General features: G+C 40.8%; 1 protein-coding gene across 1 annotated transcript in view; it reads right to left on the reverse strand.

Moving 5' to 3' along the window:
* Positions 1–23,566, reverse strand: part of PTPRG (protein tyrosine phosphatase, receptor type, G) — a gene marked incomplete at its 5' end in the record, with an annotated part of 318,517 nt that overhangs the window by 282,094 nt on the left and 12,857 nt on the right.

The following is a 23,566-nucleotide window of genomic DNA, read 5'->3' on the forward strand; positions in this document are numbered from 1 at the left end:
CTCTACTTTCATGAGTACCTAAGGGAATAAACGAGCTAAGGACATGGGAGGAGAATCCTGTGCTATCTAAATTATCTCAGAAGAAAGAAGAGACCTAGTCCTAAAGCAGCAGTGAAGGTGACTAAGGGAGCAGCAAGGGCTTACACCTGTGCCTCCACTGCTGCTGGTCCTTTAGAAGATGAAGCACTCATTGCACCGGACTACACCGCAGCCTTAAAGTGCACATCTTTTGAAGCCAGAATTACAGGGTTTAGGGGACAATACTCATCTGCAGACCCATCATAAAGGGGCACGGGATGAAGTCTGGTGCTTCAGCCATGTCCTGGCAAAGAACATTCGCTCCTACAAGCAATTCCAACCAGTTGCCAAGTGACAAATACGCTCACGGGGATCAAATGTCAGATTCAAAGGGTGTGAAACAAACCTGACATCAGCTTTAAGCACAAAGTTCCCTAAGGCACGTTCTGGGGGCTCTTTTGAGCATTATTTGCTGAATTTTGAACCAAAGTACTTCTCTGAGAGGCTTTAGAGGGTGCATCGAATGCAACTTATACCCATAAAACTGTTCTCACTGAACAGCAACTACATTTCTGCAGAACGTAGATGCCAGGATTCAAAATCAAGGTCATACAAAGTGAACCTTTGTGATTTAAACATTAAACATCATTCCTCTGTTAAAATAATCAGAACAAAGTAACATTTCTTTACTCATTCCTGTCACAAGCCTTGCTACTGCAGCTGATCACTGTAGGGTCTGGGAGCTTTTCCACAGAACAAAACTGCTGCAGACAACTGGACAGGAAACTTCGAAGGAACTTCTCCCTTTTCAAGTTTCAGCTCTATCTAAAGCAGAATCTTCTTGGCTAGGGAAGAAAGAAAGGCCTGATGCAACTGCTTTCTTGAATGGAGAGCTTTGCAGAAGATCTTGAGCATGACTGGATTTCAGGTTTCTCCAACCTCCATAAGTTTATAAATATCAAGTTACATATTCAGCTCCTATAACCGAAGACACTCATCTGATAACTGCAGGCAATAAACACATCAAGGTTTAGACTAGTTAGATAAAATTACAGTTTATCTGAAGAACTTAGTACTTGGCAGCTGAAGAGAAAGCAACCTCACACTCCTTTGGATAGAAAAGGGGATAGGTCAGAGGTAGGAGGACCACACACTTTCTTATAACACATGAACTGTGATTCAAAACACAAAAAAATACAAGAGTTGAATGAATTCTTCATAGTCTTAGGATCCTGATGAACTTCAGAAGAATTTGCTCATCAACTACATTTACCCTCAGAACTCACAGCGATATAATCCTTTATTCATTCTCAGGAATTACTTTTTTTCCCCCTTAAATGACTGTCAAATTCTTTTATTTCCAGATATTATGCTAAATTATTATTTTAATTCCTTGAGAAATCTGAGACACTTTTATTTTGATCTTCAATGTATAGCAAAGACAGTGTTTGTACTACTTTATACGTGATACAAATACACATGAATGAAGAAGTTAAAAACAGGGAACCAAAATTAAAAACTAATCCACACAGAGGAGGCGAAGAACCTCCGTTCTGCTCTCTAATGCATACTTACTAATATCCACTGAACCACCCCCATTCATCAAGATTCTGTGCTAAGCCTACCTGTGCTGATGCCACCAAACCCCACAGCAACACAACGCTTTGCCACCGTTCACCAGTGAAACCTAAACATGGCTTATTTTCATCCTAGCAAGGCCAATTGCCTGACTCCCGGCAAGCACCTTTCATGGGAAAGATGTTACCAGCATGGCACTGAAGATCTGACCATCACCCATGTGAGTTACAGAGAGTTAAGAGGTCCCACCAGCTTACACACATACCTGAAATCCAGACTGTGACAGCAGAGCCCTTTGGCATTCAAACAGCCTCAAAGCAGCAGGAAACTGTATTCACATAATTCTCAAGTCAAATATTGTGTCAGATGTTGTCTAAAATCTAACAATCTGGACTTGCACATCTTGTCTCCTTGAGGAACCAGCGACCACGTTTTTGCAAGTGATCTGACAGTCCACATTCAATCCAATATGCACAGCATCATTAGATTCCCAGTCTACTCTCTGGGGTGAGTAAACTCATCTACAGGAGCCTGCAATGATATACAAACTACACGACATACTGAATGTGGAAAGGCTACTAACAGACCAGTTCTGGCAAACATTTTTTCCTAAAGATAGGGAGTTTGAGACCCCAGTTCCCATCCCTTCTCTGTGCTGACAGCTGTCATCCCCGAGCACTGCCTCCAAAAGATGTCTAGATAGATAATACATCAATCTAATAAGCAACAATGACAAATACTAATTTGTTGCATTACCAAATTAATATGTGCATTTGTGAAGCTTAACACACAACCTTTCACCATGTCCAAGCTATTTCTGGCAAGTTCAAAACAGTCCGAGCAGAGGATTCACTGGGCAGAAGGACATACAAGAGAGAGACAATTAGCTCCAACGCTCAGACTCCCCTGTTACCACTGAAGCTAATGGCAGGGCAATAAAGGAAGGAGATTCAGATTTCATGTGTCTCATCTTTCAAATACGTATGCACGTGCATAATGCAGTCAACACAACTGACATGAGCAAAGTTGTACAAACACTTGAGCAATTCCAGGATCAAGCTCCTAGTTAGCAACCTGACAAGATGAGTTTTTTATGTCCTAGCTTTCAACAGCTCCCCCCTTCATTCCGCTTCTCTTCTGTAAGCTACAATATTTGAAGAATAAAAGTATCTCTTCTTTCACTCAACAGCCCATCACTACAATGACCTCTTATAAGCATTGAGATTCTTCAAACAGCTAAAACTGTCTTTTTTTTCCAAGAGGTTGGCAGGTTTTGATTTTTGAAATCAAACAATTAGTTTTTCTCCCAGAAGTTCTTTGCACGCAGGAAGGCAGCCAGAGGGTCATTTAATTATTTATCTGCCAGAGGTCTTTTAAGGTGACTCTTGGAATATCTGAGCGTCTCCATTTGAGAAAGTATTGATTAAGACAAAGTCATTAACAAGTGGATGTGTAACTGCAGGAAGAACCTTGGCAGATCTGTAATGCACACTCAGCCACTAAAAAGGGGTCTAAAGAGTATTTTTAAATATATAAAAAAGTCTATTTAAGACTTTTTTTTCTTAAATAATTTTTTATTCCTTTTTTCTTTCCTAAAAGTTGTGACATAAAACTTATTAAACTCAAGCCCCTATGCCTCCACTAACTGCAAAGTGTTATACATTATATTGTTAATCACCCCGAATGTTCGGATATTTTCCTACGTGTATATGACTGGGTAATGATTTTTTCCTGGAATTTACTGAGAGCAGTCTCCTTTTTATTTTTTTAAAGGTATTGATGAATTAAATCAAGAGTATCTTCAAAGACAGGTCTGAGCTAGAAGCTGGGATACTGTTTTTCAGATTGAAAGACATGGTTTCTCTGAAGCTGAAAAACCTCTTTAATGTATGGCACCACTTAAAACAAAAGCTAAGAGCTGAAGCAAGGAAAAGAAAAATGTTCCAAAATAGCAAAAACACAAGGCTTACCTCCATTAAGGTATTTAAACACTTAATTCTTATTTACACATGAGTTGCTGAAATACACAAAGGATTTAGATTTCAGGGCCCAGCTGGGAAAGGGCTACCAGCAGCCTCCAATGAATACAACATTTCTATAAACACTGAAGAAAATGTTGCATTGAGTTTTGTACAACTATGCGTTACAGTGTACTACTTTTTATAAATCCTACCTCACAAACATATCCTCGTATCTTAAGCTGTCAAGTGGTGTAATGGTGCTCCTTCACTGGTGACGACGTAGCTTTGACTACTGGTCATGAAAAACCGAGAGAAAATACAGGATTTCAAAAAATTTTGTGAAAACTTGACAACAGGCCAGTTTGAGACAGCAGGGGAGGTCATGTAAAGGAGATGCAATTTCCCTGTCCAGATTTCCATCTGCATGTGAAAAGTGTATCAAGAGGTGCTCAGAGAGACTTGAGTATTTGGGGAAAATAATGGCCCTGTGTCTTGCAAGGACGTTGGAAGATACTGCAAGGTGGGGAAACTCAGAGTTTACTGAGGTAAAACAAATACTGAATATGATGTTGTCTCTATCTTTCCCATCCCTCAAACTTAGCTTTTTTGGTTCTTTCATGCCAAGTTCACCTCATCTGGCATATGACCTCCACCAGAAAAAACCTGCTGAGCTCCCCTCCAGTCTGCCCAGCAGCATCTGTAGATGAAGGACTCGATTCTGCATTGTGACCCACAACTCATGGCAGCTCAGGTCAGAAAGAGAGGCCTGTTTGTAACGTAACTCTCTTCTGCTGTTCCTTCATTTTGCATTGCAATTTCCTGGTAATCAGTGTTCTTCCCTCCTTTGTTTTAAGCCTTTCCTATTTGAAATGGGGACAGGTAGTGGGTGTGCTATGCATAGGAACCATGCGGGGTATCCACCCTTTAGTGAAGAGGCTTTTCATCAAGAACAAATTGTAATTACTGTCATATTCTGAAAGATCCTCCCTTTCCACCCTAACAGCTTCCTTTGCAGACAATGGACATTCAAAAAAGAAGATACATTTCTCAAATTCATTGAAAATTGCCAGTCTTAACTGCCCGTGCAGATGCTCCAGGATAGCGCGCACGACACCGCTTGTTAATCACTTCATGATTTTGCTCATGTTGTCAGTCAACCAATTATTTACCAGCACATCCTGCAGCCATCTATTTTAGGAAGATGTATTACTGTCTCTTGACACACAGAGGCAGCATATATAAAGGTTAGAGAAGGAGACTGAAAGTCACCACTGCTGGGCTCCACCAGTAGCTTTCCTGCTGCCTCACGGTGGTAACTGGGTCAGGTATTTAAACCAGTGGTTTTAAATTGTGGTCGGTGGAACACCACTTGCAGAAGGAGCATTTGCTGGTTGATGTTCTGAGAAATTGGCTGGCCAAGTACTGCTGGCTCTCCTTGTTCCCACACATGTATGTGGGATTTATTGCCAAGGCAAAGGCAAAAAGGCATCAGATATTTTCCTAATTATACTCCACATAAACAGCTACTTTTGTTGTTTGAAAGAGTGTCATAAAATGGCAAATGGCAAACCCCTGAAATATGGGACTTGTGAACTAATATATTTAGTCATCGGGGAAAAGATCACAATTCTTCCTCTGAAATATTCCAAGCTTCTATTTATTTGTACAGGAAAAAAAGGGTACATTTCTGACATGCCTAATGGGATGCTATCATTCCTAATTGAGTTCTGGTTGCTCCATCCTTTGAAAACCACAGGGTCTGCAGAAAGAAAACAAGTGTTTTGTGACCATAAATGCCTTCCAAAAGCCAAACTGGGAAATAAAGCAAAGGCTTGAGTAGGATTCTGCTGAGCTGATGTTACACAAGGGCTCATCTGCGCTGATGTGTATCAGCAGTGCTCTATTGATTACATTGATTTTACCCAGCTAAAGGTTTGACCCACAGTCTCTGAGGAAGAGCGAGAGCTAAACAACCTCTAACTAACTAAAACCAAACAATAACTATCGAAGCAATAACTATCTTTAAGAAAATAAGAGGGACCAAAACCAATGACCATGCAATAACAGCAGTGCAGGAATAAACAATAAATGTGCCTAAGCCGTACAGACAGACCCAAACCAGAAAAGGCTCGAAGTGGGAAGAAAATACAAAATGCTGAGAAAACATCAGAAAACTCTGAGAGACTAAGGGGGGAGGGGGAAAAAGTGAGTAGAAGCAAACGGCTAACACTGATCCTGAACCAACACAATTTCATCTAATACTGAGGTACAATATACATCTACATTAAGTTTCTCATTTAAACCAGGAAATCAAGACTAAGGACCACAGTCTTCAAAATCCCTGTTGATACATATTTTAAATCCCCAAATTACTTTCCATCTATCAAACTTTCTGCCAGTACGAGCATCAGCCCTCACAGTTTACAGACACGTCCATATTCTTTTAGGGCTTAAGCCTAAGTAGCATCACTGCCTGTGCCGACCGCCGTTCCCAACACAGCTCATTCCTTCAGGGGCTCACCCAGTCCATCCCAGTGCTCAGGGCTTCTCCAAGCCAGGTTCACAACTCCCAGTACTTGCTTTGCAACAACAGCTTTTAGCTTAGCTGTTACTTCACTACCAGTGCTTAACTCTTGAGTACAAAGACATTTGGAGAGTTTTTCCCTATGCATACACAGGGCAGTTTACATATGCCAACAGCATAGATATGATAGGAATGCAGCTTTACACTCGCATGTAAATGATTGTCCTTGCTCCTGCTAACATATAAATGCTACAAATATGTGCTGTTATCCTGTTAAAAACCCAACCAAACAAAGAATCAACCCCCCTCAAGCCCCCCCAAACACACTGTCTACACTCTATTCACATTTAATCTCTCCATAGTACAATAGAATTCCTCAGAACAGAACTGTACACACAAACATCTTCTATTAAGACAGTGCCATATATATCTGTCCTGAGCTGAGTAACCGATTGTACTCAAGTTCTGTCGCATCTCTTCACAGAAAAAGGCCTATCGGTAAAATCAGCCTCTATTCTATGCTCCGTCAGCATGAAATGACATTGCCAGACACATTTGCTGACCATACAACTGTATCTTCAAAAATACTGAGATGAAACAGATGATCAAAGCAGCCTAATGTTCAAACATAAGTTACGCCCCGCTGTTTCTTCTCATTTGGCTTTGGTCAAATTTTACTGTGACTGGGCTCCAGCACAACATTCTTTAATGGGCCGTACGGACAGAGGAGATGTCCTGGCGGGTTAGAGCACTGCCCAGCCAGCCCACTGCTACCTCTCCAGCAATAGCAACTGAAGGAGCTATTTAGGAAGTCCACGAAAGCATACTGGATCAGGAATGGTAAAAGGTGCATCTCTGACAGTTCCCATTAGCTCTCGTTCACAGGTCTATTCTCTTAGTTACTACTATACCTTTCTTGAGGTGCAAAGACCGGAATGGCACAGAGCGCTCAAGATACAGTCACACCAAGGTTTTATGTAGCAGCAATATGAAGTAAACATACAATAAGTCTTTCAGAGACCTCCTAGGCTGGCCATACTTCACTGTCAGGAGACTATAATTATGCATATAGCATTACTATGCTACAATAATGTCTATCGACTCATGGCTCTACTGCCACCTGATGAAGATTACTGGCACAAAGAACAGTAACCACTTTAAGCCCATTGTATCAATCATCTTCATCTTAAGGGGTCTCTGAGAACGGTCTTTAACCTCCCCACAGGACAGCGATGCTGTATATTCTGCCCATGAGCCAGATATCGAGGCATTACCATTAAGGATCATAGGAGCTCTAAAGGCGCTGTTCCGGTCCACGGTCTCAGTGATCTGGCATTAGAGAGTTCCCAGACAGGCCTTAATATGAGCCTTTAATGAGCAAGTCGCAGGTTGTTGTGTCATATCCTACTTGGGGACACTTTAGTTCACGGATCACTTAAGTGAAAGGCAGTAAAGGCAACTCCAGAACTTCTGTTAACCAGCCATCCATGCACGAACGCCAGCTCCTTTAACCCGTACAGAAAAAATTAAAGTCCTCCCGGTTCTTGCAATCCTTTTTCTGCTGGTAGAAAGGAACCTGTATTACAAATGAAGCATCCTTTCCTCCCATCCTCCTTTAGCCACCAATAGATGACAAGAATGTAAAAATACCATTAATAACTAGTTTGCTCACTGTAATTAACACCTTCGCAGTCTTCTTACCAGAGAGAAATTGGCATACTTAAGTACGGCTCAGCAAGGTGTTATTTACTTAAGGAAAAAGAAAACATTAAAGCTTTATGTGAAAGAAAATTATCTGTTATCTCTCATGGCTCTCAAATACATTTGCAGCAGTGACTTTTCAGCCTGTGTCTAAAAAAAACCACCACAAAACCAACAACAAAAACACCCCACAAAAAAAAACCAAAACACAACCCTCTTAAAAAATCCATTAGTAACTTAAAGTATTATCCACCACTTTGCTACACTCTCCCTATTGAAACTGCCAACAAGAAATTCACAAGATTTTTGGGGTTGTTTATTTATTTATTTTTCCCTGTGTTGATGACAGAGACAAAAAGCCTCAACCATACTGGACACTTTTAATGTCTCATTCCCGATGTCAGCCTGAGGGAGTTCACAGCTGCCCCACCAGCCCACTTACAGAGGTGGTACACTCAGCCTCCACTACAGGGATGAGAATGGAGTCTGGGATGTGCAGATTGCGATGATGAGTGGGACACGATCCTCAGCCACTGAGACAATAAGTCTCCACTGCTGTGGGGATCTTTGCCAGACCATCAGAGAGGCACTGGGAGAGCAGCACCAGGCTGGTCACACCAAAGGCCTGGCTCCTGACTGCACATCAGTTTTCTCCCGGTGCTGTAATTACAGATTAGTTTTATTTACAACTAAAGTGAAAATGGAGAAGTCAAAGACAGGACACTACTGATCTCCATCCAACACGGCCACGTCAGACAGATCGCACTGCAGGCTGGACCTTGAACTCTCATTCCTCACAGCAAGCGGGAAAAGGAATTTTCTTATTCTAAGGGGTTTTGACTTTCAGTGAACTTTTCCCAGTTGGGCTGGAATTAGCATCTCCTGTTGTCACAGGGCACACATCTGCCACCTATTGAGACCCATCTTTCCTCTATGCCATGGGTACGGTGAACCTCACGTTTAGTTATTTATACAACATGCCAAAGCCCAGGATGGACATCTGTTAACCATCTAAGACCAAACGAACAAACACGAAGGTGACAACCGCTTACGTCTGGGCCTCTACCAAGACAATCAAAACATCAAGCCACCCAAAATCACACACACAGCTTTCCCATGGCCTGGAGCAACAGTGTGTATGTCACGAACAGGCTAAGCTGGCAAACCAGGGAGCCTGGGGCAATCCTTCTCGCTTCTTCCTTCTCTACTGGTCACCAGAATCTGAAAAGGACATTTCCACAAATCTGTTGCTCTTGTTTTTATTTGAATTCTGTCTTTGCTGTATAAGAAAATAGCTTTTTAAGAGAGAGGTCTGTTTATATAAATCCAGAAGATAAACCCCCAGAGATTATTATAATTTCAAATGTTTTTAAAGTAGCTGACTGTATCCTTTTTAAGAGAAACACCATCTTCCTTTAGTTGTACACAAAATATAAGACATTCAAATATTTTTTTCAACATATTCATACAAATAATGGAATTCCATACCAGTGTCAGTAATGGCATGAAAGCATAAAAACTTCCCCCCACCCTTACTACTGCACAATGACAAGTGACAGGCAGTTGATCATCATTGCAACCAGCTGTCAAATATCACAATGAGTTTTCCCCCATTTCATGAGTTAAAAGGGTTTATAAGCTACAAAACTGTGCAAAATACAAAATGCATTTTTAAAAAATCAATATCTATTTAGATACCCTCTTAAGGAAGCTTACTTTTGATTAATTTTCTTGACTCTTGAGAAATCTGGTAACAAGAGCAGAGGAAGAACACTTGTATTTAGAAATTGGTTTGTCTAACAAGTTTGAAGATTTTCTTTTTTTCAGCTCTCATTTTGCATGTAAGTGCTTCTCCTCCTTTGCAGAAGATCCTCTGCCATATGTTCCTGTAAAAGGTGCTCTTTTGAAAGCCAGAAAAAAAAAAAAAATCATCTCCTATTCAAGCAGTGGATTAGCTCTTACACACTACCCTTTTTTGTCAAGACAGCAGAGGGGTGTCATGTTTTCAGCCTGGCAATGACCACATTAATGCGGTTTGCAATATACCTATGAGAATGGTACATAGAGACATAGGATTTTAAAAGAGGCTCAGACCTCCCAAGTTCGTTGCCAAATCCCCAAAGATTTAGAAACAAAACAAAACAACAACAAATACCCCAACAAAAAAACCCTCAACCTAAGTTCACCTTTTGCCCTGAATATTTAGAAGCATACCAAGAAGGGGATACCAAATCCTCATCCCACCACATCCAACTCAGGTAACCACTACAGTTCCTCTCTCGAGCGATTTCAACTCTACAGTTCAGGCCTTTGCTTGTGATACAGAGCAAAAGACAAAGTGGGTTTTTTTGGAGCAGGATAGTGTAAATGCACACAGAAGGTTCACCTGGCCAGCTACAGGTTGTTTATCATTAATTCAGGTGCTAAGTCTACTTGGTAAGCAATTCACTGGAATTTGTAGATAAATGGTAATTTTGATATGTTTTTTCCCCAAGTAAACATTGCAGTCCCTCCTGATTCTTTATCTAGTAATCTCCGGATCCAAACAGACCCCCTCCTATAGTCTCATCTCGTGCCTCTAGGGCAAGGCATGCTCCCTTCTCAAAACCAAAGGGGCAGATCATCTTCATGTAACTGATGGATAACAATTCATAGAACTTATCACATCTTTTCATTTAGGATGATAAGGGATAATTAAGAGTTTGAACCCTGTAACTTGAAGATTTCCCTAGCAACATAGCTCAGAGAAGACAGGGAGAGATAGCACCTAATGTCCAAGAAATCCCTGCCAGTATACACCAGACTTCTGCCTCGTAAAACACCCATGCATGAACTTTTGCTCCTCAGATCTGGAATAGATCAAATGCTGACCTGTATTAGGCTAGTATTTGGTGTTAGTGTACTCATATCTTATGCATCGTGTTTGATTTGGTCCATCCATATTGGAGAGGCAGCAGTAATTTTCAGTCCTTAGGACACATTTTTGATTTGAGAACTAAGCCCCCTAGAAACAAATCAGGTATTTTCCCCCTTCCTAGTTCAGTGCTTTGTAAAAAAAAAATGAGGCATTAAGCTGGTGCACAGAACCAGCTGAAGGATGGTCCAGGCAGTTCTACTGTGGCAAGTATTGACTGTGGTTAATGCTTAAACAATATAGTTTGCTTCAGTCAGAAGAGAATAACGGTTCACGACCTATCAATTCTTTCAGGTGCCTCACTCCTGAATTTTCCTATACATTGTCTGTATAATACCCTGTCTCTTTCGCCCTTAGATATTTCTCAGTGCACAAATGCATTTCTACCCTATATAATCACGGCAGGCAGGGACAACATATTGATATACAGCACTACTTTAGACTGAGGTATGAATATTACATTAGCTGAGTTATCACTATAGGGTTCTGACCTTCAACTATCTAATTTTAAATTCATTCATTTTCAAACTATTAAACTCTTCTCTATCACATCACAAAAATCGACACTATGATGGTAAGTTTTCCTGACAATGTTTAAGTAAAAAAAAAACCTATGATGTATTAGTAGAATTTGTAAAAATATGTTTGTGCTATTAAAAATCTGGAAGGACTCAGTAGCCTGCAGTCACGGTTTGACCCTGGGTAGTCAAGCAGAGAGAAGTGTCGGGTGTGTGACCAGTTTTTGTTCTTCCTACCCCACACCTGCCTGTGGATCAGAAAGCTCTGCTCTTCTGCCAAAGACCGAAATCCGGGCACCATTACCATTCCCTACTCCTCACTGAAAAATCTTTACTGTCCGGATATGCCCTCTTCTCAGTTGCGAGTCCCGAACAAATGAACAAACCAGATTAAGAAAAGGGCAAAGGGAAAAGGTTAAATGGAACTTTTTCCAAATACATTACTGACAAACAGAGGGAGGATGAGGGAACTGAGAAAAGCCTCCTTCCTCCCTTTGCTGCCCTCAAATCTCCTAGGAAGTTCCCAACCTGGTAACGTGTCTCAACATACACACTTTTCCCCTAGGTCAAATTAAGAGGCAGAGAGGTTATTTCTTACAGAAACTGGTAACACTCTTCTGGCATTTAGCTAGAAGTGGCTATTTTATCTTTCTGAACTCCAGTGCATGAATTCAAAATGAAAAAAACAAACCAATGTAAGGTCTCCCTCAGAACAACACCAACTGCTTGCAAACAAGCAGCAGGGACAAATTCAACTCTGTCGTTCGCAACGTAAGAGTTAAAGAGGAAAGGAGCAGCCGCATCACCACCTAATGCAGTGGGATCTGCCAATATAGCACTTAAACACAGCTACACACCCCCTTGGCTTCTCAAGCCCTCCTCCTACCTGTGCAGGCCACTGAAGCTAATTGTTTAATAACAGCAGGCTGCCGCCGCGGTATGCAGACATCCCTGAAAGGCTACGCAGGAAATTTGCACAAACATTTAGATGCCAATTAGAGAGATTTTTTTGCCAGTTTTTTCTAAACACGCTTAAAACAGTCAGCACCTACATCCATCAAAAGTTTAAGCAGTGAAAGCCTAGTTAAAAAAAAAAATAAAATCATGCATAAGATGTGGCATAAGAATGTTCTGACAAGCATCAGAACAGTACTGACAGAATAACACAAAATTTTTGTTTCTCTTCCACTTCCAAAATCAAAAGGACTCAAAGATGCAAGTTACAGGGAACAAGCCACAACCTCTTTCAGCAGCTTTCTACTGAGGGCCATAGATCTGATGACCATTTCCCTCCATTCAACAAACAGTGCCTGAAAAGACAGAAATATATTCACATGGGAACAGAAGCCATTATTTTATCAAATCGATCCCTGCTGAAACCTTGGAGCTCTAAACAAGTCTTCACTACAGTCCTATTGGCATCTAGGTTAACCATTATCTTTTTTTTCCAAGTTCTGAAGACATGCTGAAAGTTACAGCACTGCCTGGTTAACAGAGAGCTAATTGATGCAAGAAAGATAGGCAATGGGATTCTGGGATGCTACTATTAAAAACAAATCAGTCAATCAGCCTAACTTGGTTCTGAATAACAGCAGAAGAAAAGAGATTTTCAGGATTGCCTTGTAAGGAAGGTACCACAGACGATACCGATAGGAAACCTTATGAAATCCTAGACAGCCCAAGTGAAAAAGGGAACGAAAACTTATGGAAATGTCAGTCTAGTTTAATTATAAAAAGAGAGAACACAAACTCGAGAGGGGGATTTCCCTTTAGGAATTCAGGCTTTAGGCATGACAGAGCTCTAGTTGTCAGGTTTAGGTGGGTGGCCATTTTAATCAACCTGTTTAGCATATATTTTGCATGTCTATATTAGAAATATGAATTCTTCCTAGCTGCTTTCTGAAAAGCCCTTTTAATTGAGACACCGTCTCCTCTGCAATGTCTTCTCAAGAGTCAAAAGTCAACTAGAATTACAGGAATCTAGGCTAAAAAAATTAACTCTTCTACTTAACACCTTTCCAGAAGCCCAGGAACTTCATCTCAAATCAGAAAACAATTCTTGAATTCTTGTTCAATTCTTGAACTTCAGTGTATGGCAACAAAAATTTCTTGCTCAGCTGAAGATTTATCAGCTCTTAAAACTACAAAACTGTCTTCCTCAATCCACTCCTCTCTTTTTCAGCACCTTCCTCAGACAACACAGCTTCTTCCAATTTTTATAACCTTTTTCTAAGGGGTCTTAATTTATGCCAAGAAAAACACTGTCTGTTAAATGGCATCATTAGACTCACATGATTTCTTGTGGTGCATATGAAGTTTTTGGTCTCCTGCATACTAAATGATCCTTACAGAACGAAAGAAATTGGTATAAACAGCTGCTTTACTTTGTGCTCTGATAACTGAGGAAAAACAGCCCTCGATGAAGAAGTCATCCTTCACTTGGAGGAAAGTCAATGGGCAAGTAGGAAGTACATGAATAAAATTAGCAGATCAGGCACTGATTTCTTCACCTATGTGCATGTGGACTGAAGGTGGATATCCCAGCGGATGTTTTCACATGCAGAGCTCTACCTTTTCTCACAGATTAATGTAAGATAAGGCTCTTCACCTGCTTTATTTCACCGCCCACAAATACTCTGTAGAACAAGAAAGAGGCAGTGGAATGAGGAACCACAGATTCAGATTTCTTTTGGTTTCTGCATGCAGATGCAGCATGCATTGACAGCAAGCCCAAAACTTCCATCCAGCCACAAAGTCACAGGGAATGGGACAACGGTCAGGTGTCAGACATCCAGCAAACAGCCTGTGATGACATCCATTTGCAGTCTGATGACACAGGTTCATAAAGATCTGCAAGAAGCTTTCAGGGTTTAAAGAAAAATAACTGGGGAATCGCTTCCATCCGTCACAACATTATACATTCAGTGCCAGTGAGCAAACTGGGAAAGGAAAGAAGTGAAAAGTGGGAGCACAGAGGAAGGAACAATATGAAGTCAAACCATTACTTTCTCAGGAGACTAGAGGTGACAGGCAGGGAAGAAAAAGTAATCATCTTCTACCTCTTCTGAGCACAGGGGCACACAAGAAATTAGGGGGATAGATCCAGATTTATCTGCAATATTCTGCTGCCAAGGAAGTAAGTTTCTCATAAACATCTGAACTGTTTGGGTTTTTTTTTCTTGGCATGTTTTGGGTCTGATCCAAAAGCCTGACACAGCCACTAGAAATGGTTATTGGATTAAATTCTTAGACAGCACAGAAAATAGCAGGCTAAAGAATCTTAGCAGACTTTCCAAGAGTATTCATTCATCTCTGGCTTGGAAAAAGCTTGTGAAGTGTCAGACTGAAGGAGAATTTTGCCAGGAAAATCTGGGTTTGAACCACAAGAGTGGCTAGCTGTAATAGTATTACCCAGAGAGGTATCAAACAGGTGCTATAACAAAAAAAAAAAAAAGTAAACAAAACAATAAACCAAAATTACTTAGTGCCCTGCAAGTAAGTTTCTCCATCATGCATAACAAAGCAACAACTCAGAGGAACTTCTGAAAGGCATAAATGTCAATTCAGCACCCCGCTCAGGCTGACCTTTACGAAAGGGTTTTTCATTTTCACAACCATTTTCTATAGTAATAGAGAACTCCTTTGAAAACCTCTTCCTGGAGACTGCTGGAGAAGCACAAGCCCTGGGAAAAGAATAAGATGCCCTAATAACCCTAGTAGTCATGAATTTCCAAACCAGCCCAGCTTCTTGCAAACTCTGCTAGTGATTTGGGCGGGGGCGGCAAGGGGAAGAAAATAAAAAAAAAAAATATAAAAACAAAAATATCAAGCCTTCCCCCTCTCATCCACCTTTTCAGCTATCCCAGTCTCTGTATCTGCCAGGCGTCCCGGTGTGGCCGAGCAGAGTTACACCCCGGAAAGGATTTGCTCCCGTGAGTCACGTTTCTTCACAATTGCTAGCAAAGGGTGAAACAACGACAGCTTTCAAAATTCCCATGGCAACAGCTCCTTCTCTCTGCAAACTCTGACTCCACTGGCAGCCTTACCGTGGCACAAAGCAGCAGCACACAGAGGCGATTCGAAGCCTGTAGTCAGGTAGCGTTACTTTTATATAATGAAAAATTCACAAGCGCTAACCACTGACCACAGCTGGAGATGTAACCTTGAACTAAGGCACCTAATCATTGCTCCAGTATGGATCTGTCCGTGTTCCTATCTTTGCAATAATGGGCTTATCTAAAACGTTGGAAATTGGGCTTTTAAGGTTAGTAGGAGACCTTTAAAAGCTCTCCAAATAGAACCGAGGTCGTGACTACTTGTGGTCATTGACGTTACAGCAATTTTTGTAAGAATAGGGATATTAATCCCAGGAGCCTGACAATTTCAATTTTAGTAATGACATTCTGTCCACCTAAAACTTTTAGTGAAGTTTAATATTCTTCTCTTCACGTACTGATCTGTTTTGTGCTGTTCTTAAGCGTTGTTATACTGTAGTTTCATTTCACTGTGGAGTTGACTGACCAAATTTCAGCTGTGCGTGGCGTGAACTCTGTATATTGTAGCATCATTACTCTCAGAGGATCCTTGGTAGTGGGAAAGTATTGTAAGCTGATTTTCTTTTTCTTTAAAGCAACCACATTTTGTAAAAGCAGCCAATTATTTCTCTCCCTGGCAGTAATACAATAAAAAAAAAAAGCTATGCAGTATTTTAATTGAATTTTAAAATGGAAAAGGTCCACTGTAAAAACACCTACTGTATTGGTAATGACGTTACTTGGGTTGAATCAGTAATTTTTGAACAAGCTTGAAGATTACAAGAGTATTCTTATTTATTTTGTGCACAATTGGATGTTAGTGCCCTGACATTATTAAAACCATATATGCAGTGTAATTCACATGAATAGTTTTAGAGAATTATTTATATGGATTAAATTTCATGATTGCTTAAGTGACCACAAAATTTGAGCTCACAAATTTATTCTATATAAGTAGGATATGAACCAAAATATGTAGACATTTTTCCAAATTTAAATGCTTCTGTTCTGTACCAAGAAACACCTCCCCTGAGACATATTTGGCTGAAAAAAAGGTGTCCTCAGCACAGTTAACAGCATCAGCATGGGCATCTAATCTCTGTATCATGCTAAATATTTTATTCTTTGAAGTGATAAAAATCCAACTGTCAAGCATGGCTTGATCTGACGTAACGCCTGGGGAAAGCTAATCAAAAGGAAGTCTTATAGGTTCCCCCTACTTAAATCCACCCACAAGTTAGCATTTTTATGAGGTAAAAAAAAAAAAAAAAAGAGACTGTGCTGTCACAGCCCAATGTTAATTGGCACAAAGGTTTGAGAAGACCTTAGTTTTACTGAACTGCTTTGATTTCAAGACTTCTGAGCTGAATTTTCTTGCTGCTTTATAATCCTGTCTTAACTATCACTGAGTTTGAAGTGAGAAAGGAGCTTAGACAGATCTATATCAGTGTTCATTCATGTCAGACTGTTGCATTTTCATCGCAAACAGGGTTTGAAAAAAATTCAGATTGAGGGCACAAGTAGCAGGGGGAGCACAGGGAATGCTAATCCCCTGTTCAGCTCTTGTGGAGCAACAGGTGATGATTAGTCATTGGCCACCAAGTCAACAGCCTCTTATTTTCTTCTCTGACTACTCCAGACAAGGGGAAAATAAAATAACAACAACAACAACAAAATCTCAGCCCCTTCCCCTCCCTCTCTGGGTTTCTACAGCAGATGCAGTGGTACAGACAGTGTGCACTTGAGGCTTTTGGAGTACCATCTCCCAGGACACTTCCCAACTGCTATGTGAAATAGGAACATTCACAATTCATCTGGGAAATAAGCCAAATACCGTAAATGAAGATGCAGTTCTGGTTTACTTGCATCCCCCCATTTTGTTGCAGTGGCCCTTTATCTCACGCCTCTAGCCTTAAGGCGTTTCGTTTACTTGTGTTAAACGCTCCTTTGCTGCTTGCGCTCCCGGCCGTGCCAGGGTGCTTCAAAAAGTCTGGAGGTCCTGTTTTCATCAGGTGAAAATATTATTATCAAGATTGTAGAACACAAATCACCACAGGTCTCCACCTCCCACTGAAAAACAAAACCCAAGATGCAAAAGCAGGAGTACATGCTACACCCAGGTACGTGCTTCTCTCCGATATTAACTGGCTTCAGAAGAGGTGATGAAACCCCAAATTAACCTTGCACTACAATATCAACAGGAGGAAATGTCACTGCTTGAGGACTGACGGATGTTTTGCAGATTACCTGGGAAACTGTCAATGATGGATAAAGAACCGTATTTCACATGTAGCACTCAGTTTCAAGAGCTATCTCGTTTTTTTCTTTTACATTTTCAGCCACATATAGATATTTTCCATTATAAAATTCTCTCCACAATTACAAATGAGCTAATGCCACTCTGTCTGATCCTCACACCCATGATAATCAATGAAAGTTTCAAGCCACCTTTAGGACTAAGAATAGAATTTGCAATTTTCATAAAATTACTTCCTGTGGGATTTCATTCTCATCTTTTTTTAAGCTTGCAGTATCTGATGAAAGGAGTTTAGTGGTCACACTTCCTACCATCTACCATGTAGCTTTCAGTTTGTTTCAATTTGTTTTTATTTATGCACCGAAAGGGATATATTTTCTTCCTCCTTATTTTCATAGAGCTGCCTTTACTAACAAAAATGTAAGATCCCAATTCTGCCGGCCTTGCTTATCGTATTAGAGCCAAGGGGACAAAGACGGCTGTTGGACAAAGATTTTAACAAGGTACCCAAACACTGTCATTTTCATAATATTACGCTCCACTAATACCTTTCTCCCAATATTTTCTCAAAAACTTATTTAAGCCATAAAGCCTTGCAAAGATTGCCCACGTTTTACAACACACAGTACACAAACTTTAATCTTATTTTACCTTTTTCTTTGTAAGTACTCAGGCAGCTTCCAGTGTCTAGTAAATATTATGTCTTGTCACAGATAACCAGCCATTCAACTAATTGGAGATTTCTATTAAGATTTCTCCTAAACTCTCCCTTCCAGTAGCATTTCTTCATCCAAATTCATCTCCCTGAAAATGAAGTCCTACACTTTCTCTGTATTATCAATTTCTGTAGGAGATACTGGTATCATTTTGGATTAAATAAGCAAAAAAGCTTTAAGTCTGCAGAATTTATTCATACCGTAAAGGTCTTGAAAGAGCCTTCTTAAGCCACTGAAGACAAAACTCTCTATCTATTTTAGTGCTGTGGAAAACATATTTCTCCTTTCCATCAACTGGCTTTGCTTTAATTTCCATATTAAGTAAAAACAACAACAAGAGGGATCATTGAATATTAGGAGAGAAACTGATTATCAAAGGAGGAACTTCATTTAAATTAATTTATAATGCATTTCCTATATAAAAAAGGCAATATTTAGTTCTTTATCAGAGCATTAAACACAGAAAACCTAATTTCACATTCATACATGAGTCACCTATGCAACAAGAACGGAGATAAGGTAAGCACAAAACTAAACAAACATGCTTTCACTGGCTGGCTGGCGACTTCCATCCACTGGGGCAATGTTACATTATACCTGTGTCAATTCTATCAACACTAATTAATCTAACAGTAACCTTTTCCTGAATCCTCTCTTCAGTATTTCAAATGTAACCGTTATCTCGTAAATCAAAATCCTTGTCTGATTGTCCTGGAGTTCTGTATGTAATAAAATTCCACTTATAGAAGTTGCCTGTGGGAGATGCTTCTTCCTTTATCTGTCCTTTTTGTAAGTGAAGATGGACCCAGTTTCTGACAGTTCAATCTGTGTGGCGTTTAAGTCCACAGCCTAACAGTTTGATATGAACCACGCCGAGTTTCGACTCAGGGTTTTGGGTTTTTGCCCACCTCCCCATAGTGGAGGGAGTGAAATCCTCCTGGAGCACATCTTGCCACGGTCCCACAGCCCAGCCTACCGTAAAACAATCTCTCCCAACACACGTTGGCAGACTGCGCAGGTTTAAATCACACCAGGAAGCAGACGGGACAGGTGGCTGCAGAAAATATAGGCTTCCAGGGAGCCAAAACCTGACTTTTTGGAACTGATTTCGTTTAAGAAGTAAAGCTTTCCCTATCAGCCTCCAGGAAGGCAGCTCACTGGAGAAACCCCTCTCGGAGGCAGTGGCTGGCAGGACGCTCTCAGATTCTTTTCAGTACTTTGGTTTAAAACCATACAGGAATGGCATTTATCGTTTCATTGATTAAAAATAATTTGCCCTTCATTTAGGGAGACAACGTCTTTGCATCAAGTTAAGGGGATCTAGTGCCTAAAAAGTCAGCAGTATATCCCTTTGTGAAAGCTGCTCTCGGGGAAAAAGGGCACAATTATTCAAAAAAAGTTTGCAGGAGAGACCAAACAACATAGCCGGCTGGAGATCTCTGCCTTGTTACGGATATTCAAGGAAGAAAGATGCGCAGAGGCAAGGAAATGAAGGATTGACGAGAACAGATAATGAGACCCAAGCCTATCACCTCTAGCTGACGTCTGACCGAGGCTAAAAAGAAGCAGAAAGCAGAACTGCCACGTGCTGGGAAACAGAGGTCACCTCAGCTGACTCTGCCACGCACCCTCATCCCGAGAGAGATCAGTAAGGCCCAGGAGGCTCGTCTGAAGTCTGGCCTGTCTCTCCGCTGGATAGGAAACCTCTGATTAGGACAGGGGTCTTCTGATGGGGTTACGCAGGTGACACTTGGACTGCGCATGTTCTACGGTGGAAGGACCCCCCCCACCTGATTTTTCTTGCTTCTTTTCACAAGTGCAAGTGTTTGAATGGGAGCTCCCTGCTTCACACCACCACTGCTCTCCCAGAATGGGTAAATTCAGCCAGCAGCACATTATCATATTATTTATTCATGCAAACACTCCACTGCAAGGGGTCACAGAAGTCATGATCCTCCAGAAATAATATGACACTGTGCCCGTATATGGACATTGGCATGAGGGGGTGTATTTGCTTTCCCCAGACAAGCCAGAGGATGTAGATAAGGGTACAAGGCGTTTCCAAGGACAATAGGAAGTTTGGGGTTTTTTTTATTATTATTATTATTATTTATTTTTCAAAGACCTGAACTATGCAAAACCTCAAGAGTGATTTAACGAACAGAGTTTCTAAGAGCCAAGCAGCACCCAAAAAATGCTTTTACATAAAGGTATTAAAGTTCAGTGATTTGCAAAATATGGATAGATCATTCTAACCTGCATTTCTACAAGGGAGCTACGAAGTAGTTTGGAGCTTAAAGTTGAAAACAACAAAAAAACCCCACCAACAAACACACCTCCAAGCTACTGCAGCATCTTACAACAACAACAACAAAAAAAACAACCTAAAAGAGTTGTGAATGCCAAAGCAGTCCTGCTCTGCCTGCAGAACCACCCCAACTCTTCCCACTACCACAGATCCAACACTAACAGGCAGGCAGCATCCTCCTGCCTGCTCTGCAGCTTCAATAAATACTGCGCTGCGAGAGTAACGGTTCCTGCTCCAGCAAGCTACAGCCTGGCTGATGATTAGAAAATGCACAAAGCACCTGCCGCCCTGGGTGGATCAGAGGAGTGTGCTACCACGTACAGAAGTAGCCTGCATCTTGAAAGAGATGAAGCACATCTACAAACCCTGATTTCGATTCTATAGTTTCAGCTTTCTCACTCTTCTGGATGGCTCAAGACAGATAATGGTTTTCTTTATTCCCTTAACAACGAAGGGAGGGTGGAAATAACCTCTGGCCTTACACAAGTGCTACGAGTAAGGATATCTTAAGACATTGCCTCAATGAAATCAAAGTTAAACATAACAAATGCAAAAGTCATCACGAGCTCCATGTAATTTTAATGGCCAGACTCTACCTGAAGATTTCATGGTAAGAAACAAATATTTTCCTTGTGAAGAAGCACACTGGAAACAGAAGTAATGGATGCACTAAAGATCTTTAAAACAGCATTATTGCTGTGTTCTGGGCTAATCAGGCCCACACAATCTGGTACAAAATGAATCATCTAGGACTGTAGTAATAAAGTCTCACTTGGAGGCTGCATCTCTGCTTGGCATAGGTCCAGGCACGCACACTATGTCAGATCGCTGAAAAGCCATGGGGAAGAAACAGAAATAGTCCTCTTCCCTACCCAAGTGCCTCAGGCATTCTCTCCATCACACCAAACAAGGAGACACAACATCTCCCGTCACAACTTTGCTGGATTTAGCGCAGGTACAAGACATTTTTCTGTGCTCTTTCAGTCATGTGGCAACTAAGAGTTTCATTACAGTAACGTATCAAATTTCTATTACAATTAGCTTTATTTGCTCTTGGTTCTTGTTCCCAAAAGGCACACTAGATACTAAAATAGATAAGACTGGTCTGAAATAAAACATTAACTCTTATTGACTGAATAATTTTCTCATTGACAGCGAAACAAACACAAACTACATAAAGTTAAACAGTAATGACTTCTCTGTAAAACTTCCAGTAAATGAATACTGGTGCTGTTAATTGCTATTAATTCCAGCTTAGTTATAATTTGTGGTATGGGCACAGTTGTAGTACTTTTCACCAAAACCGCATCAAACTCAGACATGCTCTGTTTCCTATTAATGCCATCCCTCGTCGAGCTGGGGACACACACAGACCAGAGGCATCTGGTACCCACTGAACAGGCACCGCGTGCGTCTCAGCTCGGGCAGCCAGTGCGCAGGGGTAGGCTGCTGAGGAAAAAACACATTTCAGCCTCACTGCGCCTCTTATCCCCTTTCAGCTCCACTGAGGATGCCAGAACGCCCTTGCCTTTGTATGTCGGGAATGTCAGGGGGCCGAAACTGCTCTCGGTTATCATACTGGTGACAAAATATTTAGAAGCAGAGGAGCGAGGAGTATTCATGCCTTCTTCCTTTCTTCTCATCACGAGCAGAACTAGACATAGGCTAGTCCCAGCTCTACACAGTAATTTAAAATCAATATAATCACAGTGAACTTTGTCACCTCTGCTTCAGCTGAGTAGGTTTTTCATTTGGGTCCCTTGCCATTTTTCTCCTTGAAAATAAGTTCTTCAGTTTCTAGTCTGCCTTGAAATGAAATAAAGCCATCCTTGGCTTCAAACACAGCACGTAAGCGGTCTCTCAAGGAATGCAAGGTACGGAGCAAACTTCCATCATCTGCACATCCCTAGATTCAAACACAATGATTTTCATTAAATATTTAGGACTCAAATATTTATATCCAGTCAATTAAATTGAGCATTACTTATCCCCCACTCTCTCTCAGTACAGAAGAGAGGACCAAAGTGCATTTCCTATCCTTACTAATAACACAGTAACACCTAAGGCTATAAAGAAATTCTTCCCACTAGATGCAAAGACCTGGGAAGCAAGCATATATAGTATAAAAGAAGATATAAAGATCTTGCTGCTAGTCAACATAAACAAATGACCGTCTCTGCCCCAACAAGCTTACAGTGTAAGGTCCAAGAGACAGTAAAACGTGAGGGGAAAAGGTGAACAATATAGGAGACCTTTTCCAGAGGTGTACCTTCACTCTGGAATACGGGCAATTGGCCAGTCTGACAGGCTCCAGAGTAATGCCCCAGGAAAGGAAGAGTTACTAGTATGAAAAGATCCCACCACCAGACCGTCGCTGTAGGTCCTAGCGGGAGGATTTACAGCTAGCATTTTGTACAGAAGAAATCACCAGCTAGACTTTGTTAATCGTGTTATCATGCGCACTAATTCATACATCTCTCCTACAGCAAAACCTTTTTATTACAGAATTTCAAAAACCAATACTTGAATTTTAAACTTTAATATGAACTTACATTTTAAAACATTAAATTATCCAGCGAAGCGGACGTGAATGTGAAAAAAGGCCATTTCCTCCATCATTTCATTAAATTTGAAAGTACTTATTTATTTTAATAAGTTGAGATGTCCATATGCCAGGAAATTAACATCAAAGAATGTTAAATATGCCCAGTATCACTTAAAAGCCTACGGAGTATTATGCATTTTCAAAAATAGCATAACTCAGCAAAACTACTTTCCCAGCAGTTACTTTTTATTACAGTTTCCAATAGTACTTTGGGGAAAAAAGCTGAAAATGTTTACTGTGCTCTGCACTCCAGTTCGTACACAAATCGTAAGATGCAATGTTGAATCATGTGTCCAGGCACCACACCACAACCACCTTGCCTAATTTAAGGTGTTCTGTTAATGCCAAACAGATGGTTGTCTACCATGTGCTATTCCAAGGGCTTCTGTGCAGACCTCCTTCATTGGCACATAATGATCACGACCATGGATG

The sequence above is a fragment of the Charadrius vociferus genome, unplaced genomic scaffold (assembly GCF_000708025.1).
Source record: "Charadrius vociferus isolate BGI_N301 unplaced genomic scaffold, ASM70802v2 scaffold324, whole genome shotgun sequence".
Lineage (NCBI taxonomy): Eukaryota > Metazoa > Chordata > Aves > Charadriiformes > Charadriidae > Charadrius > Charadrius vociferus.